The sequence below is a fragment of the Puma concolor genome, chromosome B1 (genome assembly GCF_028749965.1).
Source record: "Puma concolor isolate L17-30 chromosome B1, mPumCon1.1.hap2, whole genome shotgun sequence".
NCBI classification, from domain to species: domain Eukaryota; kingdom Metazoa; phylum Chordata; class Mammalia; order Carnivora; family Felidae; genus Puma; species Puma concolor.
Genome location: NC_141670.1, coordinates 62,029,797 through 62,055,612, shown reverse-complemented (window position 1 = coordinate 62,055,612; position 25,816 = coordinate 62,029,797). Strand labels below are relative to the sequence as shown.

Sequence of the window (25,816 nt, the reverse complement as noted above, 5' to 3'; positions counted from 1 at the left end):
TAAATATCTTTATTAAAAGATGTTGTAATAAAAACTAGCTTTAGGCGAGCTGGTTTTCTCTATTGCATACTTTATATTTCAATCATGATGTTCCTTATATTTATATATAAATATTACTTATATATATTCTACTTTCTCAATTTTAATTTTCAATTCTTGCTCTAACTTCTTGAGTTGAATACATACACTGTTGACTTTCAAACTTTCTAATTTTCCAATAAATCCATTTTTAAGGCTATACATTCCCCACTAACACAGATTTAGTTAGATATCAAAAGTCTTTCTATACTTTTTTAAATTTTTTAAATTTAAACCAAAGTTAGTTAATATAGAGTGTACATAATGATGTCGGGAGTAAAATTTAGTGATTGATTCATCCCTTACATATCACACCCACTGCTCATCCCAGCAAGTGCCCTCCTTAGTGCCCATCCACCTATTTAGCTATCCCCCCAGAAAACACCCTTCCAGCAACCCTCAGTTTGTTTTCTGTGTTTAAGAGTCTCTTATGGTTTGCCTCCCTCTCTGGTTTTATCTTATTTTTTCTTCCCTTCCTTTATGTCATTTGTTTTGTTTAAATTCCACATTAGTGAAATTGTATGATATTTGTCTTTCTCTGACTGACTTATTTCACTTAGCATAATACATTCTAGTTCCCTCTTCATTTTTGCAAAAGGCAACGTTTTCTTCTTTTTGATCACTGAGTAACATTCCATTGGAGATATATATATATATCATATATATATATATATGATATGGTATATATGATATATATACATATATGATATATATATATATATATATCATATATATATACCACTTCTTCTTTATCCATTTGTCAGTCGATGGACATCCGTGTTCTTTCCATAATTTGGCTATTGTCGATAGTGCTGCTATAAACATTGAAGTGCATGTGCCCCTCTGATTCAGCATTTTTGTGTCCTTTGGATAAATACCTAGCAGTGCAATTGCTGGGTCATAGGGTAGTTCTATTTTTAATTCTTTGAGGAACCTCCATACTGTTTTCCAGAATGACTGCACCAGTTTGCATTTGCGCCAGAAGTGAAAAGGGTTCCCCTTCTCTGCATCCTCACCAACATCGATTGTTCCCTGAGTTATTAATTTTAGCCATTCTGACAGGTGTGAGGTGGTATCTCATTGTGGTTTTGATTTCTATTTCCCTGATAGTGAGCGATGTTGAACATCTTTTAATGTGCCTGTTAGCCATCTGGATGTCTTCTTTAAATATTTGGTATTTTCTTGGGGCACCTGGGTGGCTCTGTTGGTTAAGCATCTGACTTCAGCTCAGGTCATGATCTTGTAGTTTGTGAGTTTGAGCCCCTCATCACGCTCTGTGCTGACAGCTTGGCGCCTGCAGCCCGCTTCAGATTCTGTGTCTCACTCTCTCCCTGCCTCCCCCACTTGCATTCTCTCTCTTCCTCAAAAACAAATAATATTTAAATTTTTTAAAAAATATTTTATATTTTCTCATAGTTCAGCTCAAGATATTTTCTAACTTTAATTGTGATGTTTTTCTTTGATAATAGATTATTGATAAGAATATTGCTTGATGTCTAAACATTTAGGAATTGTCTACTTTTTTTATATTAATTATTTTGGTTTGAATTTCACTGTTGTTAAAGAACATACCATGAATAAACAGTTGATACTGGCTTTGACCTCACTATGAAAGGTTATTTTGTTTTTAGTATAAACTATATAAGCTATAATAACTTGGTAAGTAAAAGTGTTTAACAAAGCCAAAGCCACAGGGGTTATCCCACAGCATATGTGCATGCAAAATAACTGAAATAAGCATCAAGTGGTATGTATCAAATGAGTGTAAAAGATAAGACATTTCTGGAAACTTAGAAACTGGTAAAATAATTTTTCTCCAGGGTTACCATACTGAATCTTTGAAATGATGGTATTTCATCAAGGCTGCGAATAATGTATAAATTTTATATACATGGGAGACAAGAGAAAAATGGAAGAAAATGAAGAGAATAAAGAAGATATACTAAACATTTAGTCAACAAATACAATAGATTACTAGTCACACTCTAGTTAAAGAGAGTAAGCATATAATGAAACATTGTACATGTCAAGGAATGAAAGATTTTCAAGAAAGGATGTGTTAATGTGCAATAACAAACATCTCTGATCAAAAGAAAGGGCACAGACATTTTGAGTGTCTACTATATATCTTGATTAGGTAAAGAAAGTCACACACCACACACACACACACACACACACACACACACACACACAGAATTTCTCACTAAATTCTAAGAACCATGTAATATGGGCATTTATAATCTCTGTTTATAAAGTAGAGATAAAGGCTCTCTACAGTTAGATGGCATGCCTTATCAAATCTTAGTAGGTTGTGGAACGTGGATCTTTTCTGATATCAAAACTATCCTTAGAAAGATAGATTTTAGTAACTTAAGATAATTGAAAATTAGTTTGCTACACTTAAGGAACAATGAAAATAGACAGAAAAACTTACTTGGAAAATGTACTGGGGAGTTGATGGCACACCTATAGTATGGATTCTTTCTTTTTTTTTCATTCATTTTTCCATAAATCTATGAAAAGTGAACTATGCAATATGATGGGGACTGGAAGAGGTCAATATAAACACAATAACAATAATGAAAGCATAAAAAATAACAAGAATGGTAGAGTGCGAAGCAATTGTGAATTTACAAAAAAAAAGCCCAATCAATGTAAAATTATTTCTGTGATAGTGCAAGAAGGAAATTCATATTTCTATGGTAGAAAATGGTACCTGAGCTGGGATATGGAGGAAGAAGAGTTATTTACTAGATAAAATGTGCTTTTTTTTTGTGACTAGTGGGGAGGGGGGCTCCAGTACATATATTAGGAAGCTCAATAAATTATAATTTATTTCTAAATTACTCATATATAATTTCTTCAATTTTTAAGAATATCCTAAAACCTGAGTCTTGATCACAATATTCTAAATAATAGGCCATTTTATTTTTAAATGTTTTATTTATTTTTGAGAGGGAGAGTGTGAGTGGGGGAAAGGAAGAGAGAGGGGGACAAAGGATCCAAAGTGGGTTCTGCACTAAGAACAGTGAGACTGATGGATGATGGATGTGGGGATGGAACTCACAAGATATGAGATCATGACCTGAGCTGAAGTTGGAAACTCAATGGACTGAGCCACCCAGGTGCCCCTATTTTAATGTTTAATAGGGGAAAAGGATGTTCCAATAAATACATTCCCAGTAAGACTGGTAAATACAATTTAATTTATTTTCTCTTGTAAAAGCCATTATTGTTAGAAGGCTATCAATTGCTGAAATTACAATGAACTACAAATACATAAGGTAAAATCCCTTAGTTGATTTTATTTTTGTCCAGATTTTATTTGGTAATATAAAAGGAGTAAGTGATTTAATGATACAAAGTTTTTACATTTTCTGTAGTTCTAAAGGAAAGACATTTAAAACAAGATTAACCTGGCACCTGGGTGGCTCAGTCAGTTAAGCCTCAGACTTTGGCTCAAGTCATGATCTTGTGGTTCATGTGGTTCAGTGTGGAGCCTGCTTGGGATTCTCTCTTTCCCCATCTCCCTTTCTGCCCCTCCCCCACTTGTGCTCTATTTCTCTTTCAAAAAAATTAAATAACATTAAAAAAATAAAACAAGATTAATAAAAGAAGTAGAAAAATGGGGGAACAATGCAATGGCCAATTGCACGTGTCATGCATTGAGAGTGGTCAGAGTGGTCAATATCATCTATTCTACTACTGCTCAAACAGCCTATGAATGATTTTCAAGAAAGGAGAATTTTCGTTCTGGTGACTCAGTTATCCTTCTGACCATCATAATATAATAATCTGCAGGAATCATCTTTTGAGTGTGGCCCAGACTACAATATTTATATTTTCTTCCAAAGTGCCGGATGATCTGGGTTGGATTCAGTCATTATAGCTTCCCTTACCCATCCTCAAAACAGCCACCTGGCTGTCCTACACAAATAGATGTGGGCCCGGCAGTCATGCTTGGTCACAGTTAACATGGAATCAGGATGGACAACAGACAAAAGCTAGGCAACCGATTTATGCCTCCAGAGAATATAGTGAAAACTGATCGATCTCCACAGAGAGAATATGAAATAATAATCTACGAATGAGAGAAACAGAAAAATCTGGTTTTCTTTTTTGTTGTGATTTTGTCTGGGAATTAGCAAAAGGGAAGTTAAGAGATAGGTCATCTACTAACTCCAACACAAAACGTCTGAAAAACAGAAACATTTGAAAGGGGTTGATTCCATACATGTTACTTTTTCACTCTCTGCCAGTTGAAGCATTACTCTTCCCATAGTGGGAAAGATAAACTACCACCAAGAGGGGGGAAAATTGTAATACATATTCTCCTTTTTAAAACAATTTTTTAAGTTTATTTATTTATTTTGAGACAGAGAGAGCACAAGTGGGGTACGAGCAGAGAGAGAGGGAGAGAGAATTCCAAGCAGGCTCCACACTGTCAGCACAGAGCCTCATTCAGGGCTCAAACTCATGAACTGTGAGATCATGACCTGAGCCAAGATCAAGAGTTGGTTGTTTACCCCACTGATACGCCCAGGCACCCCTACATGTTATCCTTTTAAGATTTCAGTATCTGTGGGTAGGCAGCCTCTACCATATTCCTCAATGATCCTTGCCTCCTGGTTCATACGCTCACATAGTGCCTTCCCTTTAGTATGGGTTAAGCTCACTGACTTGAGTCTAAAACAGTGATTATAACAAAAGGCCCCGAATAGCCAAAGTAATTTTGAAGAAGAAGACCAAAGCAGGAGGCATCACAATCCCAGACTTTAGCCTCTACTACAAAGCTGTCATCATCAAGACAGCATGGTATTGGCACAAAAACAGACACATAGACCAATGGAATAGAATAGAAACCCCAGAACTAGACCCACAAACATATGGCCAACTAATCTTTGACAAAGCAGGAAAGAACATCCAATGGAAAAAAGACAGTCTCTTTAACAAATGGTGCTGGGAGAACTGGACAGCAACATGCAGAAGGTTGAAATTGGCCACTTTCTCACACCATTCACAAAAAATAAACTCAAAATGGATAAAGGACCTGAATGTGAGACAGGAAACCATCCAAACCTTAGAGGAGAAAGCAGGAAAAGACCTCTCTGACCTCAGCCGTAGCAATCTCTTACTCGACACATCCCCAAAGGCAAGGGAATTAAAAGCAAAAGTGAATTCCTGGGACCTTATGAAGATAAAAAGCTTCGGCACAGCAAAGGAAACAACCAACAAAACTAAAAGGCAACCAACGGAATGGGAAAAGATATTTGCAAATGACATATCGGACAAAGGGCTAGTATCCACAATCTATAAAGAGCTCACCAAACTCCACACCCGAAAAGCAAATAACCCAGTGAAGAAATGGGCAGAAAACATGAATAGACACTTCTCTAAAGAAGACATCCGGATGGCCAACAGGCACATGAAAAGATGTTCAGCGTCGCTCCTTATCAGGGAAATACAAATCAAAACCACACTCAGATATCACCTCACGCCAGTCAGAGTGGCCAAAATGAACAAATCAGGAGACTATAGATGCTGGAGAGGATGTGGAGAAATGGGAACCCTCTTGCACTGTTGGTGGGAATGCAAATTGGTGCAGCCGCTCTGGAAAGCAGTGTGGAGGTTCCTCAGAAAATTAAAAATAGACCTACCCTATGACCCAGCAATAGCACTGCTAGGAATTTACCCAAGGGATACAGGAGTACTGATGCATAGGGGCACTTGTACCCCAATGTTTATAGCAGCACTCTCAACAATAGCCAAATTATGGAAAGAGCCTAAATGTCCATCAACTGATGAATGGATAAAGAAATTGTGGTTTATATACACAATGGAATACTACGTGGCAATGAGAAAAAATGAAATATGGCCTTTTGTAGCAACGTGGATGGAACTGGAGAGTGTGATGCTAAGTGAAATAAGCCATACAGAGAAAGACAGATACCATATGGTTTCACTCTTATGTGGATCCTGAGAAACTTAACAGAAACCCATGGGGGAGGGGAAGGAAAAAAAAAAAAAAAAGAGGTTAGAGTGGGAGAGAGCCAAAGCATAGGGGACTGTTAAAAACTGAGAACAAACTGAGGGTTGATGGGGGGTGGGAGGGAGGGGAGGGTGGGTGATGGGTATTGAGGAGGGTACCTTTTGGGATGAGCACTGGGTGTTGTATGGAAACCAATTTGACAATAAATTTCATATATTAAAAAAATAAAATAAAATAAAATAAAATAAAATAAAATAAAATAAAATAAAATAAAATAAAATATAATAAAATAAAATAAAATAAAAATAAATAAAACAGTGATTATAATAAAAGTGAAGAGATGCACTTCCAAGATTAGGTTACAAGAAGAGTGTGGTTGCCCGGTCTCAGGTGCTCACTTTCTCTTTCTCTCTCTTGGATCTCTCATGCTAAGGGAGCAAGCTGCCACGTTATATCAGTCATATGGTGAGGCTCACATGGTGTAATAAGAATTGAGGCCTTTGGTCTAATAGCCAATGAGTTGCGAAAGCCTGCCAAGAAACACATGAGTGAGCTTGGAAGTGGATCTTTCAGCTCCAGGAAAAGCTTGAAATGGTTCCACCTCAGGGCTTGAATGCAACCTAATGAGATCTTAAATCAGAGAATGTTTTCGATTGAGATCTTAAATCAGAGAATGTTTATGCCATTCGATTTTCAAATAATTTGCTATACAGAAGCTAATGTAATATAACTAATACATATTAGTTATGTATACCTAATAACTAATATCATCATTTGACATGTTTAAGATATTTATAAAATATTTAAATGATCTTATTTAATTAAGCTTTCTGACAAAATGACCACATATTATAATGTAGTTGATAAATCCATAATCTGAATTTAGATTCATTTTGTTATTTCTTGAAATACATTTTTTATTAATGAATTGTCCTGTTAATGTAAAAGGGATAATGATCTGAAATATTTAGAAATCACATTCCTCAAAACAACCCCCAATATTCATAGAACCCATTATATAACCTTTATACAATAAATCAATTGTATTCTATTGAGGCAAAATGTTGAAAAAAGAATGTAAATAAACAAAACTCTCAAAAGTTATGATGCAGAAAAGATTAAACTAAGAATTCCCTATGGAATGTGACTTAATACTTCGAAGGCTTCACAGGTGTTGATATTTGCATGATACATTCAAGCAGAATTTATAGCAACTTAGCAGCTGTACTGTAAATAGTGTCTTATAAAAAACCTATTAAGCAATAATTGCTATTCAATATTCATGGCTTAATGAAAGTGACTTGTTGCAATTTTAAGCCATTTTAGAATCATCATTATGTAAAACTCTGACACGTGGAAGCTGTTTATATCAGTTAGTTTGGGAGAAAATATGTGCACGTAATTTTTTTTCCATATAAAGGAAGAAGAAAACATTGATTGCAATCCATTTAAATAGTTTGAGTGTGTGTGTGTGTGTGTGTGTGTGTGTGTGTGTGTGTGTGCGCATGAGTGTGATTTTAATAAAACTTTAAAAAAATTCAGCCCCATGTTGGGTGTAGAGATTACTTAAAAAAAAAAAGGAAGAAAACTTTCAAAAACTGCTACTTGACTTTTTTTCAAGTTTGCCATTCAAGGGCATGACATTAACATCTGAAATGAAGAATCAGAATCAAGTGCCAGCCAGTCACATCTAGTAGTAATATAGACATAATTTTTGGACCAGTGGGAGTTGATCTCCAAGCATAGAACCAGTCAGAAAGAGACTTATTCTAATTAAAGGTCAGAGTGTATTGAATCTCAATGAGACCATTTAGGGAAAAATTGTATTAAAATTTTACAAAAAGAAAAAGAAAAAAGAAACATCACAAAATCACAGAAACATAAGGCTAAGATCAACCTCAACTTGTCAATTTTTGACAATTTGGTGAAAAGAGACAAAACTGGAGAAACAGTGCTTATCAAAGTTAAATTGAAATGTGTAACAGGTGTTTCTTTTTTGCTTATGTTAGATATTTTCAAATATTTCAGAATGTTAATCAATGGTACCTCTTGTTTCTTGTGTCTTGCTTTGACTATTACCAAATGTAGTCATATATTAAGCATATAAATTGCACTTTCTTAATTTTTAATTATCAATTAAAAAAGGTTAAGTCAATTATCTTCAGATTAACAAGGAAGGGAAGTCTTAGCAGTAAATTACAGCAGTACACTTTTTCTTATATTTCACAAATATCTTAGCTCTTAAATCTAATTTATATATAGTTAAAATAAAAACAGTATAAAATAAAATGAATGACGTTTTTATTTTTTTTAACATAAAAATGTATGAAATTATTATATATCGATATAAATAACTCTGATATAATGGTCACAAAGACAGTTAAGTTCACTATTCTGTTCTAGAAAGTATTCTTTTAAAGTGAGAAGAGCCTTTTTCCCAATATCAAAAAGGAGAGATTGTACAAAGGTGTGAACATCCGTTGCTGATATGATACCCTGTAATTTCTTTCAGTACTTTCATGTGTTTATTTGCTATAAAAATATTTTTTTCTACCTGACGACAATGCAATTGTCTGAATGAAAAAAAAATAATATTGGCACAGTACTTCTACCTACTCCCAAAACTCATTCAAGTTTTGGTAATTGTCCCAATAATTTCCTCTTCAGTAATTAAACGCAATCCAGAATTATATTTTCTTGCATTTAGTTAACATTTTTTAAAAAGTCCCCTTCAATCTGAAATAGTTCTTCAATCTTTTCTGGGCTTTCATAACTTCTACACCTTTGAACATTGTGGGCTAGTATGTTGTAGAATGTTTTCAATTTGGTTTTATCTGATATTTCTTCATGATTAGATTCAACCTATGCGACTTTGGCAGGAGCATCGCAAAATCATATTATGCAGCCCATGATTTCAATTTGTTCCATTAATAGTGATTTTAACTTGTTCACTTGAACCTTTCTATATAAGTATTTGTGGTGGAAACGATTTGAGATTATGTTAAGTAGCCTATCCCTCATCAAAATTTCGTTTTATTCAATCCATTTATATTATTGTATTCTCATGATTTCCAATTTTACTCTACAGGTTATAATTTAGCATGCTTGAATTGTCCCAGAGTTGGCCTGTCACAACACCTTCGAACTGGCTTCTGTCTCCTTCACATCCCCACTACTCTTTGATCCCTTTCTTGCTGTCTGGCACAATAAAATGTTTCAGACTGGTCTTGTTCTTTTTTTCTGCTTGGAATCAACCATCACTACAAGGAGGCTTGGTATTTAGCTGAAGATGATATTCAGAAACCAATACCAGGTGAAGGGTTTGCTCTTTACAAGTAAGATGTCACTGCTCTGAGGCCCTCTCCATGAAAGGAGGGCCTTCATATATATATATACATATATATATATCCACATACATGTGTTATATATATATATATATATATATATATATATATGTATATATATGACACACATATATATATATATATATATATGTTAAAGGGTGTTATATCTGTGTGTGTGTGTGTGTGTGTGCATCCAAATTTAAGGGGGACACTTGTTGGTATGAGCACTGGGTGTTATATGTAAGTGATGAATCACTAAATTCTACTCCTGAAATCATTATAACACTCTAGGGTAACTAGCTTGGATTTAAATAAAATTTTTAAACAAGCAAATTCATATTTATTTTATTATTATCTATAGGTATTCAAAACTATGAACAATGATATTCTATTCTAATCCAATGCTTTAGGACTTATTCTGATTTTTTCTCTTTCCATATTTGTAACTCTCTGTCCTAACAGAAAGAAACCTCACTCCATAAAATCTATAAGACAAATGCCCCTGAACATAGCCATTTTTTTTTTCATCACAGACTCTGCCTCCAATCTCACCCAGACACACTCCTTGCTCCAGCCACCCACAAATGCATGGCTATCCACACTTCCCCACCCTGCTCTTACTACCTTGTGTCCCATGTGGATACCCTTCCCATTCCAACTGACCACTAGTATGTCTTAATGCCATTTTCACCCTGGTTGGGCTTTGACACCCTCCAGGCCATCATCACTCCATAGAAATAGGAGACATCCTACAGTATATGTGCCAGGGTAAATATACCCTATTTCTCCTGATCAGGCTCCAAAACCTCCTACACGGTCATGATCCCATGTAAATGCTCTCCTCACCCTGCATGGAACTGATACCTCTTTCTGGGTCTTCATAGCTGGTTTGCCTGGTGTGAAAACCTATCATGCATGGTTTCCCAAAGGCTTTAGGGCTGGGTTGTTTTCAAGTGTTCCAGGAGGAAGAATCTCCTATTCTCTCTAAAACCCATTCCTACAGGGCTTTAGGCTTTACCGCATGACCAAAACTTCTTTTTTTTTTGTATATACTTACTAATTATTTATTGCTCAGGACCACTAATAACTATGTTAACCATATGCCCTGCTTATCCAGATACATCTAATTTATTTGGTTATCCAAATAAATGTAAACGTTTTGTAACATTTCTTCTGTTTGTAAATGTGTTCCACTTAGGACAGTAAATTAGAGGTACCTTGCACAGATTGCTAAATCCGGTGGTCAATTCTCACTCATCATAACCTGATCGATCAGCAGTGCTAACATAGTTGATCCGTGCCTCTCCCTGGTGCAATTGTTTCTTTTGGCTTTCAGAAACCTACACTCCCTAATTTATCCTTCTACCTTACTGGTTCTCCATCCTAGCCTCATTTAATTGTTTCTCTTCTTCTCCCTCATATGTTCAAATGCTGAGTTTGCCCCCAGGGCCCTCTCCTCGGAACTCTTTTCTTCTATTTTACTCACAGCTAGGTGATTTCTTCAGTTTAGTGGACTTAAAGAGCCACATATCTACTAAGACCTGTCCACTGTGTGCCTTCTAGCCTAGATCTCCCTTCCGAACTTCAAATTCATATATCTAAATGCCAACCAGGCAATTTCACCTAGGTAACAAATAGGAATCTTAAACTCAGCATGCCAAAAACTGAATTCTGCCCTTCCTTTTCTTTCAGTCTTCTCCCCCTAGGTGAGGACAACTCAAGATGCTTAAGCAAAATCCTCAGTATCATCTTCTCACACCATGCGTTCTGCCTGTTTGTAAACCCTGCTGCATGTGTTGTAACACACGTCCAAAACTTAACCCGTTCCTCCCATGTCCATGGCGTCACCTTCACCTGAGCCATGTTTGGATTGCCACCAAATTTCTTAACAGGACCCTGCTTCTACTTCCACCGTTCTCCTACCCCCTCCCCTCCTCTTCCCAACCCTCTCAGTAGATTCTAGACACAGCTTCCAGAGTCATCTCAAAATTAACCCAAGCCATTTATTTCTCTGCTCAGGACTCTGGGATACCCATTTCCTCCAGAGCAAAAGCCAACATTCTTACAAAGCATACAAGGTCTTACATAATCAGGCCCTCTCTTACATCTCTGAGCCGATCCACTTTGAGGTCCCAGGCTCACACTGTTCCAGCTCCATTGGCTTCTTAGATGTTCCAGAGCACACTGCCATGTTCCTGTCAACACATGCTGTCCTAAGTCCTTTGCTCTAGCTTTTCTCCCTGCCGGAAATACTCTTTAACAGAGGACCAACTGATGGTTGCCCACTACTTCAAATCTTTGCTCAATTCCCACCTTCACAACGAAGCTTTTCTTGCCATCCTCCTTAGAGCTACAACCTGCCCTTCTCCTTGCCATGCCAGATCCCTCTTACTTTACTTTTCATTTTTTATAGCATTTAGCTCTTTAAAAAAAAAATATTCTCTCTGGGGAGGCTGGGTGGCTCAGTCAGTTAAGCGTCCGACTTCGGCTCAGGTCAGGATCTTGTGGTTCTTGAGTTCAAGCCCCATGTCAGGCTCTGTGCTAACAGCTTGGAGCCTGGAGCCTGCTTCGGATTCTGTGTCTCCCTCATTTTCTGCCCCTCCCTAACTCTCACTCTCTCTCTCTCTCTCTCTCTCTCTCTCTCTCTCTCTCAAAAATAAATAAACATTAAAAATATTCTCTCTACTTTATTTATCATCTTAAATGATTACAGCTTTTCTCTCCACACTGTAAGTGCCACATGGGCAGGAATCTTCATGTCTGTGGTGTTCAAAGACTCCTAACACGTGCAACAGTACCTGGCACGAAGGAGATGGACAATAGAGAGTTGTTGAAGAAACCAGTGAAAATGTTTAATACAAAACAGCCAATAGCACCTTGGAAGAGTCCCAGTATATTTTGAGTTAAACAATAGTTTTCTCAACCTGTGATCAGTAAAGTTATATAAACATACCAAGTGTCTTTAAAATGTATTAAAGACACCATTGAATATCATACATGATATTCTACCATGAAGACCAAATTTTTAAAGAAAGTAGAAGTACTCACTCTTTTACCTTCTTATATTAACTCACGGACACTTTCAAAATAAGTTGTTATTTATATATCACAAATATATTCATCTCCTATTTCTTTGCATTATTTTTAAAAGGAAACTATGATATTTCCATCATACAAATGAGTCAACCAGTAGGCCCCCAATTCCCCAATAATTTTCTAAGCTTTTAACTCTTGAGTTTTTGTGCCATGAACATATTAGTTAAATATACTGGACATACTGCCTTTTTCACTACTGCACACATAGTTTCTAAATTCTTAGTGTGATCGCGTTCCAGAAGACTCCACAATACGAATATTGCATCCTTTACTGAATGATCATCCATTATGATACTGCACGTTTATAATACTAACATTAGGGAAGAAATTTTTTTTGTAGGCAAAGCTGTGCATGTAGCTTTTCCTCTTTTGCATTGTTTTCTTAGAAAATATGCTAAGAAATGAGATCATTGGTTCAAGGGGTATAATGTATTACTCTCTCAATTACAAAATCACTGACAAAAAGAAAATAGCCATAGTTACTTTTCCTGCTAATACGAACCACCATTGTATTTATTTTTTAGTTTACTTTTGTTACTTCTATTTTAAAATACTCTCTGTACGGCTTCTCTTAAAAAAAAAAGTTTTACTGAGACATAACATACATACTTAAAATTTCATTAATTTCACTACACAATTCAATGATTTTTCACAAACTTGCAGAATTAGGAAGCCATTACTGGGGTCCAATTTCAGCACCCATTTGCAGTCATTCCCTAATCCCCACTCCAGCTCCAGGCAACCAATCATGTACTTCCCATCCCTGTAGATTTTGCTTTTCTAAAAATTTGATATAAACGGGATCACTCAATATGTGGTCCTTGGAATCTGGGTTCTGTCACTTAGAATGATTTGTAACGTTCATCCTAGTTGTCTTTACTGCTTCTTGCTAGTTAAGATTTACATTTACGATGTGTACGTTCACAGTGATATTTGCTAGTGTGAACTCATGGACCAAGATTTTGGTCTGAGCAATGATGAAGTAAAATCACTCATATATGAATTCATGATTCACAAAATTTATTCTCAAAAATGTTTTTAAATACTGAATGCGAGGACACCTGGGAGGTTCAGTTGGTTAAGTGTCTGACTTTTGATTTCAACTCAAGTCATGATCTCATGGCTTGTGAGTTCGAGCCCTGTGTGGAACCTGCTTTAGATTTTCTATCTCTTCCACTCCCTCTGACCCTTCCCTGCTCTCTTTCTCTCTCTTTCTGTCTCTCAAACTAAATAAATAAAAATATATATTGACATGCAAATCCTTTGGGTTTAATTTTTTTTTTTTTTTTTTTTTTTTTTAATTTAAGAGAAAGAGAGAGAGAGGGCATGTACAAGGGAGAGGGGCAAAAGGAAAAAGACACAAAATCCCAAGGAGGCTCCAAGCTCAGTGCAGAGCCTGATGAGGGGCTCAATCCCACAACCCTGCAATCTTGACCTGAGCCAAAATCAAGACTCGGACACTCAACCAACTGAACGACCCAGATACCCTAAGCCTTTGTTAATATTTGTGATTTTGAGCAGAAAAGAAAAATGTAAACATATGATCTTCCTTGTCTGGAAAATAATATTGATTTGTATAAGAATACTGGGCTGTTATAATTCTTATATTTTCTTTATTCAAGTATTCCCATTCACTTCCTTGGCCTGCCTGCTACACTACTGATAGGCCATTTCAACAAGGACTCAACAGGCTTCACAGCCACATCATAGATGGACGTCTGTACATTTCAGTACATTTCAGTAGCCCATAAACATAGTTCTCAATATTTTCAAAAATATGCAGATATAAATTAGTAATGAATAGTTTTCTTTTGCAAATATGTAACAGTTTTATTAAAATTTATTAACTTTTAATTCTTGCTATAAGCAAATTTGCATGTCCCCTAAACACACTGCTTCTTCAGCCATCTCTAACTTTTTTATTATTTTATGTGACTCATACTGTGAGCAATATAGATTTCTTCCTTGATCCTCACTCTTTGTTACCTTCCTCTAAAACACCCAGTTTTGAATCTCATATCCTAAGACTTTACCATATTTGCTTTTTACAAAGTCATCTCTGAACTCGTGTCCTAATTATTCCTCAATGGTCTTTACTCCTGGGACATTGTCATTCAAGCCAACAGTATTCTTGGTGACTTTAATATCCACACAGATGGTATTTTCAATACACTTAATGACAATGAACTTTTCCTCCACCCAACCTTGGCCATTCACTTCTATAGTTATACACTCATTTGTGTTATTAAGGTAACTGTTACTACCTGTTACCAACAATCTCAAATCCAAGCTCCGTCTTTCCTGTACCTCAATTCCAGCAATTTTTGCCACACCATCATCTTCTCAGGCTTCCTCACCCCGCTTATGTCTTCCTTTCTTCTCTCACCCAGTTTGAGGCCCATGAGCTATCACTACAATCACTCTCTAATCTTTCACTTCATTGTACACAGATAGCAAAACCCCAGTTCCACCCTTGCACCCATGCAGATTTGTATGTTTGAAAGAAAACATACAATCTCAATATTTAATCTGACTTTAAACTATGAGACTATTAAATTCAAGTGGGTCCTGAAATCACACAGTATTTTCCTAGAACAATACCGTTTGCTCTTTTTTAAAGGACAAAATCATGCTTAAATACATGACCTAACTTGAACTCCTGATTTCTTCACCCCTAAACATATCTCTCATTCAATCTTCCCCACCCCAACTAATTGCAACTCTAACATTCTAATCCCTCAAGTAAAAACTTTGGAGTCATCACTGACTCCTTTGCATTTCTCACAAGCTGAAGCAAAAGTGGTTGGCTCTTCAGTGTGGAGGCTGCTCAAAAAATTAAAAATAAACCTACCCTCTGACCCAGCAATAGCACTGCTAGGAATTTACCCAAGAGATACAGGAGTACTGATGCATAGGGGCACTTGTACCCCAATGTTTATAGCAGTACTCTCAACAATAGCCAAATTATGGAAAGAGCCTAAATGTCCATCAACTGATGAATGGATAAAGAAATTGTGGTTTATATACACAATGGAGTACTACGTGGCAATGAGAAAGAATGAAATATGGCCCTTTGTAGCAACGTGGATGGAACTGGAGAGTGTTATGCTAAGTGAAATAAGCCATACAGAGAAAGACAGATACCATATGTTTTCACTCTTATGTGGATCCTGAGAAACTTAACAGAAACCCATGGGGGAGGGTAAGAAAAAAAAGAGGTTACAGTGGGAGAGAGCCAAAGCATAAGAGACTCTTAAAAACTGAGAACAAACTGATGGTTGATGGGGGGTGGGAGGGAGGGGAGGGTGGGTGATGGGTATTGAAGAGGGCACCTTTTGGGATGAGCAGTGGGTGTTGTATGGAAACCAATCTGACAATAAATTTCATATATTAAAAAAAAAAGTGGTTGGCTCTTTCTTCAAAATATATTCCAAACGCAGTCACTTATCATAACTTCTCTTACCACTAAACTGGACTGTGCTAACATCATCTTTCATCTGGATTACTGCTGTCACTTCCTAACAAGTGTTCCTGCCTCGATTCTTATCCCTGACCCCATGATGTTTTTCAAACAAGCAACTGTAGTCACCATTATCCTCTATTACCTTAATTACATAATACAGTATAGAGAAGCTATAGAGTGCTATGGAGAATAATTAGGGAACAGGAGAAGGGGTACTGTGGGTCACAGAGAAAGGTTGCAATTGAAATATAGTGATTATGGGAGTCCAGACTGAGAAGGTGATATTAAAGTGAAGATTTATTGATTTTGCTTAATTTCTTTCTCCTGCTAAAAGGCAAGCCCATGAAGGTTGAGATATATCACTGTTTTGTTTATTACTGTATTCCTATAACCGAGGAATTCATTCCTTCAACAAATATTTGTGAAGGACACTCACACAGGCGCATGAAAGGTATGGCCAAAAGAAAAATGTCCTCTCTCCTTTTTTGAACTTAAAGTCATTAAATAAGTTGAGGCAGGGGAGGAGACTCACCAGCTTTAAAAAAGTCACTTAAATCTTTGATAACATCTTATATTTAATCACAACTAGTTACAAAGAGATTAATTTTCACTTAGAAAATTGGACAAGCATCCACTGACGCTTTAAGCACAGCATTCATTAATTTGTAATGATTTTAGAATGTGTGAAATGTTATATTCATTGCAGATATGGTTTGCTCATTTGACATTGTTTACCTGGTTCTTGTTAAATTAATGAAGCAAAAAATAGAAAAGGAAATATGGAGTGATCAAGGAGATATGAATAAGTTAGAAAATTGAACCTAAAACTTTTTTCAACTAATTAATGCTTACGAGAGAAATGAGAAAAATAGCTTAACTGAGGAAATAGGCAAAGAGGCTGAATTATCAGAGAACAAGGAGAAGAAACACAATTAGACAAAAATGTGAAACACCATTTTATTTAGTAATGTAACTATAGTTTTTAGACCTTATAGAGATAGGTCTAGAGATATTAATTATTAGTAGCACTATTACAGTTACATTAAATCTATCTTGTAAGTGTGTATATAATGCACAATAAAAATGGAAGAAATGGTCATGATAAGAAGCAAACCCAGACTTTAATTAAGGGAGCAGGCACAGAAAGACATTAAGAATCCTATTTTCCATTTATGGTTATCTTCAAAATGAAGCACAATAAAAACATACTAGAATCATAATTGAAACATTTTAGTCTAATTAGATTTAATGATTTTGGAACACTCTCATAAAGCTACTCCTAGAGTACAAACCTAAACATTCACATGAAATTCATTTATTTTTCCGATCATGAAAGTAGTATATACTCATGGTAAAATTATCAAACAATATAAAAATGTTTGATTTGAAGAATGAAGTCCCTTAGAAACTCAAGGGGTACTCATTTAACAATTTCATTTATATTCTTTTTTTCACATGTTAACATCAGAGCAAGACTTTGTGCAAGTTGATGTGAAGAATGCAAAAATAAGAAAAGACAAGGAGAACTACAGACCCTAGCAGATGGCAAGTTGCACTCATTTAATAGTGAAAAGTCACAATGGGTCATATAAATTTCTATGAGATATAGAATAGGGAGAAATAACTTGAAGTGGGAAACATCAGAAGAAATTCACTGACTATAAAGCACTTGGGATTTACTTAGAAGGATGGATATATGAGTCTGTTATCTCAGAATATTCATTACTCCGGAGTATAAAATAATCAATCTTAAGAGCTTTGGCAGACTTCAGTAGGGGAGGACAGCTTCTCAAACAATCCCATAGAAATAAAAGAACTTCTCTGTCAGGTCAACGTATTCACTGAATATGACAATTGCATTTGGAATTGTAAAGACAAAAGAAGTCCTATCCAGTTTCCTAGGTCAGCTAAATCAATGCTTGGATCAGAGGGTGACACACTGTGCTTGCATCCAGAATAGGATAAACACTGGTAACTGGAGAGTCAGGTGTGAATATTTATGTGCAAGTAATCGCAGGAGGAAAACAGTAGCACTGGGAAGGCACAGGAATGATCGGGCTTTAAGACATCCAGTCTGGTCAGTTCTGTAGTGGTCTGAGGGCACAATAGCTGAAATGAAGTGGGTCGATATGGTAGACTGACTGATGGGTGGAGTGAGGAATTCTTTGCATAGAAGGAAGCTGGATTCAACAAAAGTTGTAAAACTGGGATAGAAATGGCCAATCTTGTTTCAAAGAATGATTAATTTGGCAGTTGTAGATTTAGAGGTTGCATGTATTGAAATAATAAATACAGTATCCAGAATACATTTTTAAAATGAACAAAATACAAAGATAGGCAAATGGTATAGTCAAGCGATAAAGGAAAAATAGAAATAGCCAAAAAAAGATAGAAAGAAAACAAATTCAACCTCAGCAAATACAAAGTAAAATGATAACATCTGCCTCCGTGAATTCCACATTTTAAACATAAACATTTTAAATTAAAAATAAAAACTGGTAAATATGTGAATTGCACCTGTGAAATAAAAATAAGTAAACACTAAATATTTAAACAGAAATGTTTAAATGTAAATATACAATCTAAATGAAGATGTACAGAATTGGGCCTTCTCAAAGATTTATGACTCAAGTATTAATTGAAGAGAACTTTTGGAGAATAACTTAGCAGCAGTTAAGGATACAGAAGTTTTTTCCTACACCTCTGCCCACCTAGTCATGGTCAAACCCACTGTGCTTTGGGGACATGGCATGGATGAGAAGCCCTTGGACCAAGTCTCCTTCGAGCTGTTTGCGGACAAAGTTTCAAAGACAGCAGCAAATTTTCATGCATTGAGCGCTGGGAAGAAAGGATCTGGTTATAAAGTGTCCAGCTTTTATAAGATTATTCTGAGATTTATGTGCCAGAGTGGTGACTTCACACTCCAAGCCCATCTATGGGGAGAAATGTGAAGACGAGAATTTCATCCTGAAGCACAAGGGTCCTGGCATCTCCCCCATGGCAAAGGCTGCACCCAACACAAATGGTTCCCAGTTTCTCATCTGCATGGCCAAGAATGAACGGTCGGAAGGCAAGCGTGTGGTTTTTGGCAAGATGAAAGAAAGCATAAGCATCGTGGAGGCCATAAAATGCTTTTGGCCCAAGAATGGCAAGACCAGCAGGAATATCCCCATTGCTGACCATGGACAAATCTAATAATTCGACTTGTGTTTTATCTTAGCCACCAGACCATCCCTTCTGTAGCTCAGAAGAGAACGCTTTCACTCTCTTCTGCTTGAAATATTGTAAAATCTTTGTGCTGTTGCTGCAGTTCTAGGGGTTCCATACTTTTCTTATACCCCTTCAAGTCTAACTGGATTGCAGAGTTAAGGTTAATATTATGAAATAAAAACTGAACAACAACAAAAAATTAAATACATGTATTTCCATTTGATCCATTCATCCAGTTTCTTGACATTCTATATATGTAAACCTTGTAGTCACAGACAGAGAAACAGAATGTCATTCCTTTTTGAGAAAGAAAATTGAAATATGTGCAGAAACAAAGAGTTCTGATGCCGTTCAAATCCCTGGCTTACATTTATTCATTCTTGAGGCTTGGATCATTTTTTTTTTTTCTTTTGGAGTTCTGTGAGTTATTCCCTAGTCTTTATAAAAGATAATCTTCCCCTAGACTTTCAAAAGATAGTTTCAGAGGGTTTCTATACTTGCAATCAGCGAAAACAACAGCAACAAAATCAAAGAAGAAAAAAATCACACCAATCATTTTAACAAGTATAAGCAACTGTTAAGAAAAGAAACCCTTCTTTACTAGAAAAATGCAAGTTGTGATGTCTCCTAAGTCATGCAGTTTCTTTGAACATTAGGGGAGTTCACCCATATGTGTAACAAAGCATTCACAGTTATTTTCATTATTACAAAACAATTTCCAGGAAGCAATATAGGTCTTTCATTATAAAATTTCTCAGTTACAGGTTTGTTTGTTTGTTTTTTGTTTTTGTTTTTTTGTTTGTTTTTTAGAGTGCAAGCGGGGGAGGGGCAGAGAGAGAATCTTTAAAAAAAAATTTAATGTTGATTTATTTTAGAGACAGAGAGAGCATAAGCAGGAGAGGGGCAGAGAGAGGGAGACACAGAATCTGAAAAAGGCTCCAGGCTCTGAGCTATCAGCACAGAGCCAAACGCAGGCTCAAACTCGGGAATGGCAAGACAATGACCTAGGCTGAAGATAGATGCTTAACCAACTGAGCCACCCAGACACCCCATAAAACCTACATTTTTTTAAGTTTATTTATTTTTGACAGAGAGAGAGAGAGAGAGAGAGAGAGAGAGAGAGAGAGAGAGAGAATGAGTGGGGGAGGGGCAGAGAGAGGGAGACACAGAATCTGAAGCAGGCTCCAGGCTCTGAGCTATCAGCACAGAGCATGGCACAGGGCTCGAACCCACAAACCGCAAGATCATGACCTGAGGTGAAGTCGGACACTTAATTGGCTGAGACACCCGGCACCCCTAGAGAGAGAGCATCTTAATTAAGCAGGCTCCATACTCAACGTAGAGCCTGATGAGGGCCTTGATCCCACAACTGTGGGATCATGACCTGAGCCAAAATCAAGAGTCGGATACTCAAACCACTGAGCCACGCAGGCGCCCCTCACTTCCAAATTTTTTCTCAATCATATGATTGCTTTTGAGCACTACATTACTGATTAAGAACTGCTTGCTGCTGCACCTGTGTTCAGTATATACTCATGAATTAATGTTATCCACTGTTCTGACAAACATGAGATTGTTCCTGGTTGTACTTAGATGCCTTCTAAATAATGAACAACACAGACTACAACAAAACTTACATTGTATTACACTTTATCAACATACAGTCTGGTAGATAACACTAAAACAGCTATTAATCTGGCAACAGGCATTGAATGTATTAAGGTAGACTAGTATGCCTCAGCACAAGATGGTGAGAAGTAGTAGGTTATTTTGAGTTCTTTAGTCTGTTTAGGAATATCATTCTTTCTTCAGACATTTGACATTTTCTATAGTTTGACTGTGATCTATATTCTGGAACAAAATATTATCAATAAACTTCTCTGTAGATTTGTTTGTTCTATAGAAAGAATGCCTAGATGGCAAATATTCCCAATAGGGACTGTTTTACCAACTCACTATCTGATACAATCATATCTATTTGTTATTATTGGTTCAAATACTTCTATGGCATTGTGTTGGGTCTGAAATTTCCCACTTCAGTCATCCATCCTTAACTTTCAGAGAACACTGGAACCTCATTTAATCAAAAGGCTTAGTCCTGATGCCACTAGGTTAAGACTGTTGGAGAGTCAGATTACTCCACTACTGTTGTTACTTTCTAATACTATTGCAAGACTTAGTTTCAAAACACAGCACAATCATGTGGACCTTTTAGACTCCAAATCTAGATCTCTAAATAAGCATCAGTAGAACCACACTCTTGGGCTTCAAGGTCAGAACTAGCACTGATCTAGGAAAAATTAACTGGCTCCTAACTCAATTATGTGTCCCCCATTGCATGTGTCCCAGAACAATGCTATATTAGTAGAGTGGAATCCCTATATGGATTTATCAGAGATGATAAGAAAATAAGGTATTCCAAGAAGAGATTGAAAGGGAGCTTGAAAGAAATAAAGAATTTAACACTTATTAAAGTTCTTCCACTCCAGGGAAAATGTTGTACAGATATGCTAGCAGTCTTCGTGTATTAGTTTTCTGTTACTCCTGTCACAAATTACCAGAAACAAGTGGCTTCAAACAACATAAATTTATTGTTACATTTCTGGATCTCATAAATCTGAAATGGGTGTCAGTCAACAGTTGACAGAACTTTCCTTCTGGAGACTCTAGGACAACATTAGTTTCCTTGTCCTTCCCGCTTCTAGAGGCTATCCACATTCATTGGTTTGTGGACCGCTCCCTCTTCAAAGCCAGAAATGGCCAGCAGTCTTTCTGACATCACATCACTTCCCAACTTGACTTTTCTGCCTCCCTCGACCCCATTTAAGGACTCTTATGATTACATTGGGCCCACCTGGATGATCTAGGAAATTCACACTATCGTAAGGTCAGCTAATCAGCAACTTTAATTCCATATCTTACCGTAGTTCCGCTTTCATATGTAATGTGACACATTCACATGTTCACAGATTAAGATACACATATCTTTGGAAAGCCATTGTTCTGTCCACATCACTCTTTATAAGATACTGAGGTTTCCTTTCCTATAATAGGAACTACTGTGTATAAATGTTTCACATGGCCCTTGTGATGTCACCCTGTAGAAATTAGGGCTCAGGGAACCTGCACAAATGATATGACTCTGGCTACTGCTATCATTTGAGTAATAAACCATCTCCTGTCTCTGCTCCACTAGTCCTTGCAATTAGCGTTAACTCTTAGACATTTCATAGTTGCCATTTTCTACGACGCGTTAAACTATGACTTTTCTCGGGTCAGTGTTTGTATCATGATTCCCAGCAGCATTAGACAATCTTTTAGAGGCAACACAGATGTGACTTCCAACCAGGAATGCTTTAGGCAGGACTGATGTAGGAAAGAAAAGATAAGAGGAAAAGTGTTATGATTGAGACATATTTGAATTTGTACATATATCAGAGGTATCGATACTATCTTGGGCTGCATTAAAATGCTCCAAGTTAAGATAATTATGTAAGAAAATATTTTCAGGACTTTCATAGATCCTGGAATCTCCCAGAAACAGAGGGCCAGCCCTAGGTTAAAAATGACATACTCTCGCCAATCAAAGAACAGATCATTGTTGAAACCCAACTGTGGGAAATGTCATACTGAATCACCAGATGAAACTCCACAGGACTCCAATGACTATAGTCTTATTTAAAAATAAAAAAACACCAGTTCATTCATCATGGGAATCCCAACATGTAAAAATCTCAGTGTGGCTGGCTTCAAAATCTGCTATATGTTAATCTATTTAGTCCCATAATGAATAAATATAATTCCTTTAGTCATTCAGTCACTTATGCCTACTTCATGATGGACACAATTTGCCTCCACTTTGCTGCAAGTTAAATGTCTCCAGTGTATACTCCCTACCTCTTCTCCCAGCAATCTGTATTATCAAATCTTAATAAGTGACTTTTCCAAATCTTATTTCTACTACCTCAATGCCGTTTTGAAGTAAGACCTCCCAACCCTCTCCGTGATCATAATTTTTTGTCCTGTACCTTTGTATCATTGCTAAAAATGGTTAGGCAAGACCATCTTGTTGATATGTTTGAAAGGTGGCTAAAAATACAGATGATCTGGAGAGATAAATAGAAATGTGAGAAACAAGGATATTTATTTTTACCTTCTTGAATTTGGAAATTGAACTGTCAACATCCCCATGGTGACATAGATGTGTCTTTTGGACTCATTATAAGAAGTTGACATTATATCCCGTCAAAATTTTGTACTTGAATCATCATTGTTGGTAATAAAATATATTAAACAAATTTAGTGTTAGCATCATAACAGTAAGATTTTTTTTTAAATATTTACCTTGAGAGAGAAAGAGCAAGCAGGGGAGTGGTGGACAGAGAGGGAGACAGACAATCTAAAACAGGCTCTAGGCTCTGAGCTGTCAGCACAGAGCCCAACGCAGGGCTCGAACTCTGACCAGAGAGATTAGGACCGGAGTCAAAACCGGACGCTTAACCAACTGAGCCACCCAGGCGCCCCATAACACTAAGACTTTTTTAAGGTCTTCAGGCAGCCGTAAAGTTCTAATATTCATAATCATTAATTTAAACCCTAAGAGATAATGATGGATAGCTAAGATTTGTGTTAAACTGACATAGTTTTTATTCAATTAAAAAAACAACAACAAATTAATATGTGCTATTTTCAGGACACAAGATGTTAATTTCCTTTTTACACAAAACCCTTGGCAAACATTTACCATATTTCTGTGGAAGGACAATAAATATGAGTATAACAGTGGCACATTTGAAACTTGTTTTTTATCCCAATATCGGATTGTTTCTCCTGACTTCCAAAAACACAAATGAGAGATGGGTCATTATAATATTAAATATTAGATATCATGAGTCATTGGATGAAACATCTTGATTAGTGATATGATTTAAATTACAAATGAATGTTTTTGTCATGAGAATCTCAGGATGGAAAATTATGTCCATTTGTTATGTTCCTCTCTTTTCCCACAACATCTGCACTCACCTTTACATAATAAGAAACCCACTAGATCCTTACTTTCTATGCCCAAATTAGACTGTACATTCTTTGAGAACAAATCTACTACCTTGTATTATGGTTAATATGCACTAGGTTGTCAATAAACTTTTTTCAGTTGTCAATAAATTTTGAATGAATAAATGAATCAAGAAATAAACATAAGCCTGCCTTCTTAAACATATTATTTCCTAAATAATTTAAATGTATCCTAAGAACTTGCCTGTACATAAACACTTTCTCTCTTCCTATCAATATTTGTTATTCAATATTTTCAGAAGGAAAAAGTAAACTAAAAATAGGAACGCAAGGTTAAAGCACAACAGATCAACCTAAAATAATACTATGGCATTTAAAGATATTTAGACATCAGATCTCTGAAGTCTCAACTATGTAGTTGTTTCTGTATATCATGTTTTTACTGAATCCAAAGAAAAACGGCAACTCAGAGCAAATACAAAATCATAATAATTTAAAATAATTTAGGGGCACCTGAGTGGCTCAGTAGGTTAAGCATCAGACTTCAGCTCTGGTCATGATCTCATGGCTTGTGAGTTCGAGCCCCACGTCAGGCTTTGTGCTGACAGTTCAGAGCCTGGAGCCTGCTTCAGATTCTGTCTGTCTGTCTCTCTCTGCCTCTCCCCTGCTCATGCACTGTCTCTGTCTCTTTCTCAAATACAAATACATATTAAAAATTTTTTTAAAATAAAAATAACACAAATTAAAAAATAATTTGGGAACACACAATTTAAACTAATGTCTTCATCATATATTTTTATTCTATGGCATCACATAGTATTTCAATAGGCAGACTTTAAAACCCAAACTACCTATAACTAATACATATATATATATATATATATATATATGCCAAAATGTTACACATTACACACATGTATAAACTCCACAATGAACATTGTAATTTATATTTTAAACTCATATGTCTTTTTAAACACATTAAGAAAATGTATACATTTATATACATGAATCACCCTGCATATGTAATATACAAGTGTGTTCCATTCCTTCCTATAGACATAATTTAATGTAGTGGAATTCCTTTCAACTTGAAGAAGGTCCTTTAGGGCTTTTTATTTTTTTTGTGGAGACATTTCCATTGGCAAAGAAATTTCTGTTCTTGTTTTCCTGAAAATGTCTATTTCATTTTTAATTTTAAAGGTTAATTTTGCAAGATATTTCTGGCTTGGCTTTTTTTTTTATGTTGAGCCCTTAAAATATGTCATTCCATTGTCTTCATGCCTCCATTGTTTCTGATGACAAGTTAGTCATTATTGATATCATTGTTCTCCCTTGTGGGATGTATAATTCTCTTGCTGGACATTTTCTGGATTTCTCTAATCTGTTATGTTTTGTATTTCACCAATTCTGGAAAATGTTTGCCACTATTAATTCAAATATGTTTCTGTCAGCTGTTTCTTTCAGGTGTCTCCATTAACATAACAGGTACATTTCATTCATTATTAAGAATATGTCTTTTAGGAGCGCCTGGGTAGCTCAGTTGGTTGAGCGTCCAACTTCGACTCAGGTCATGATCTCCCGGTCTGTGGGCTCATGCCCCGCATCAGGCTGTGTGCTGAC

The 25,816-nt window shown here is 36.2% G+C and overlaps 1 protein-coding gene and 1 pseudogene across 2 annotated transcripts in view; one reads left to right on the top strand and one right to left on the bottom strand.

The window, feature by feature from the left end:
- The window catches only part of SPOCK3 (SPARC (osteonectin), cwcv and kazal like domains proteoglycan 3), a 495,328-nt gene that overhangs the window by 211,369 nt on the left and 258,143 nt on the right, over positions 1–25,816 (bottom strand). The window lies entirely within an intron of this gene.
- On the top strand, positions 18,688–19,165 carry LOC147581667 (peptidyl-prolyl cis-trans isomerase A pseudogene; annotated as a pseudogene).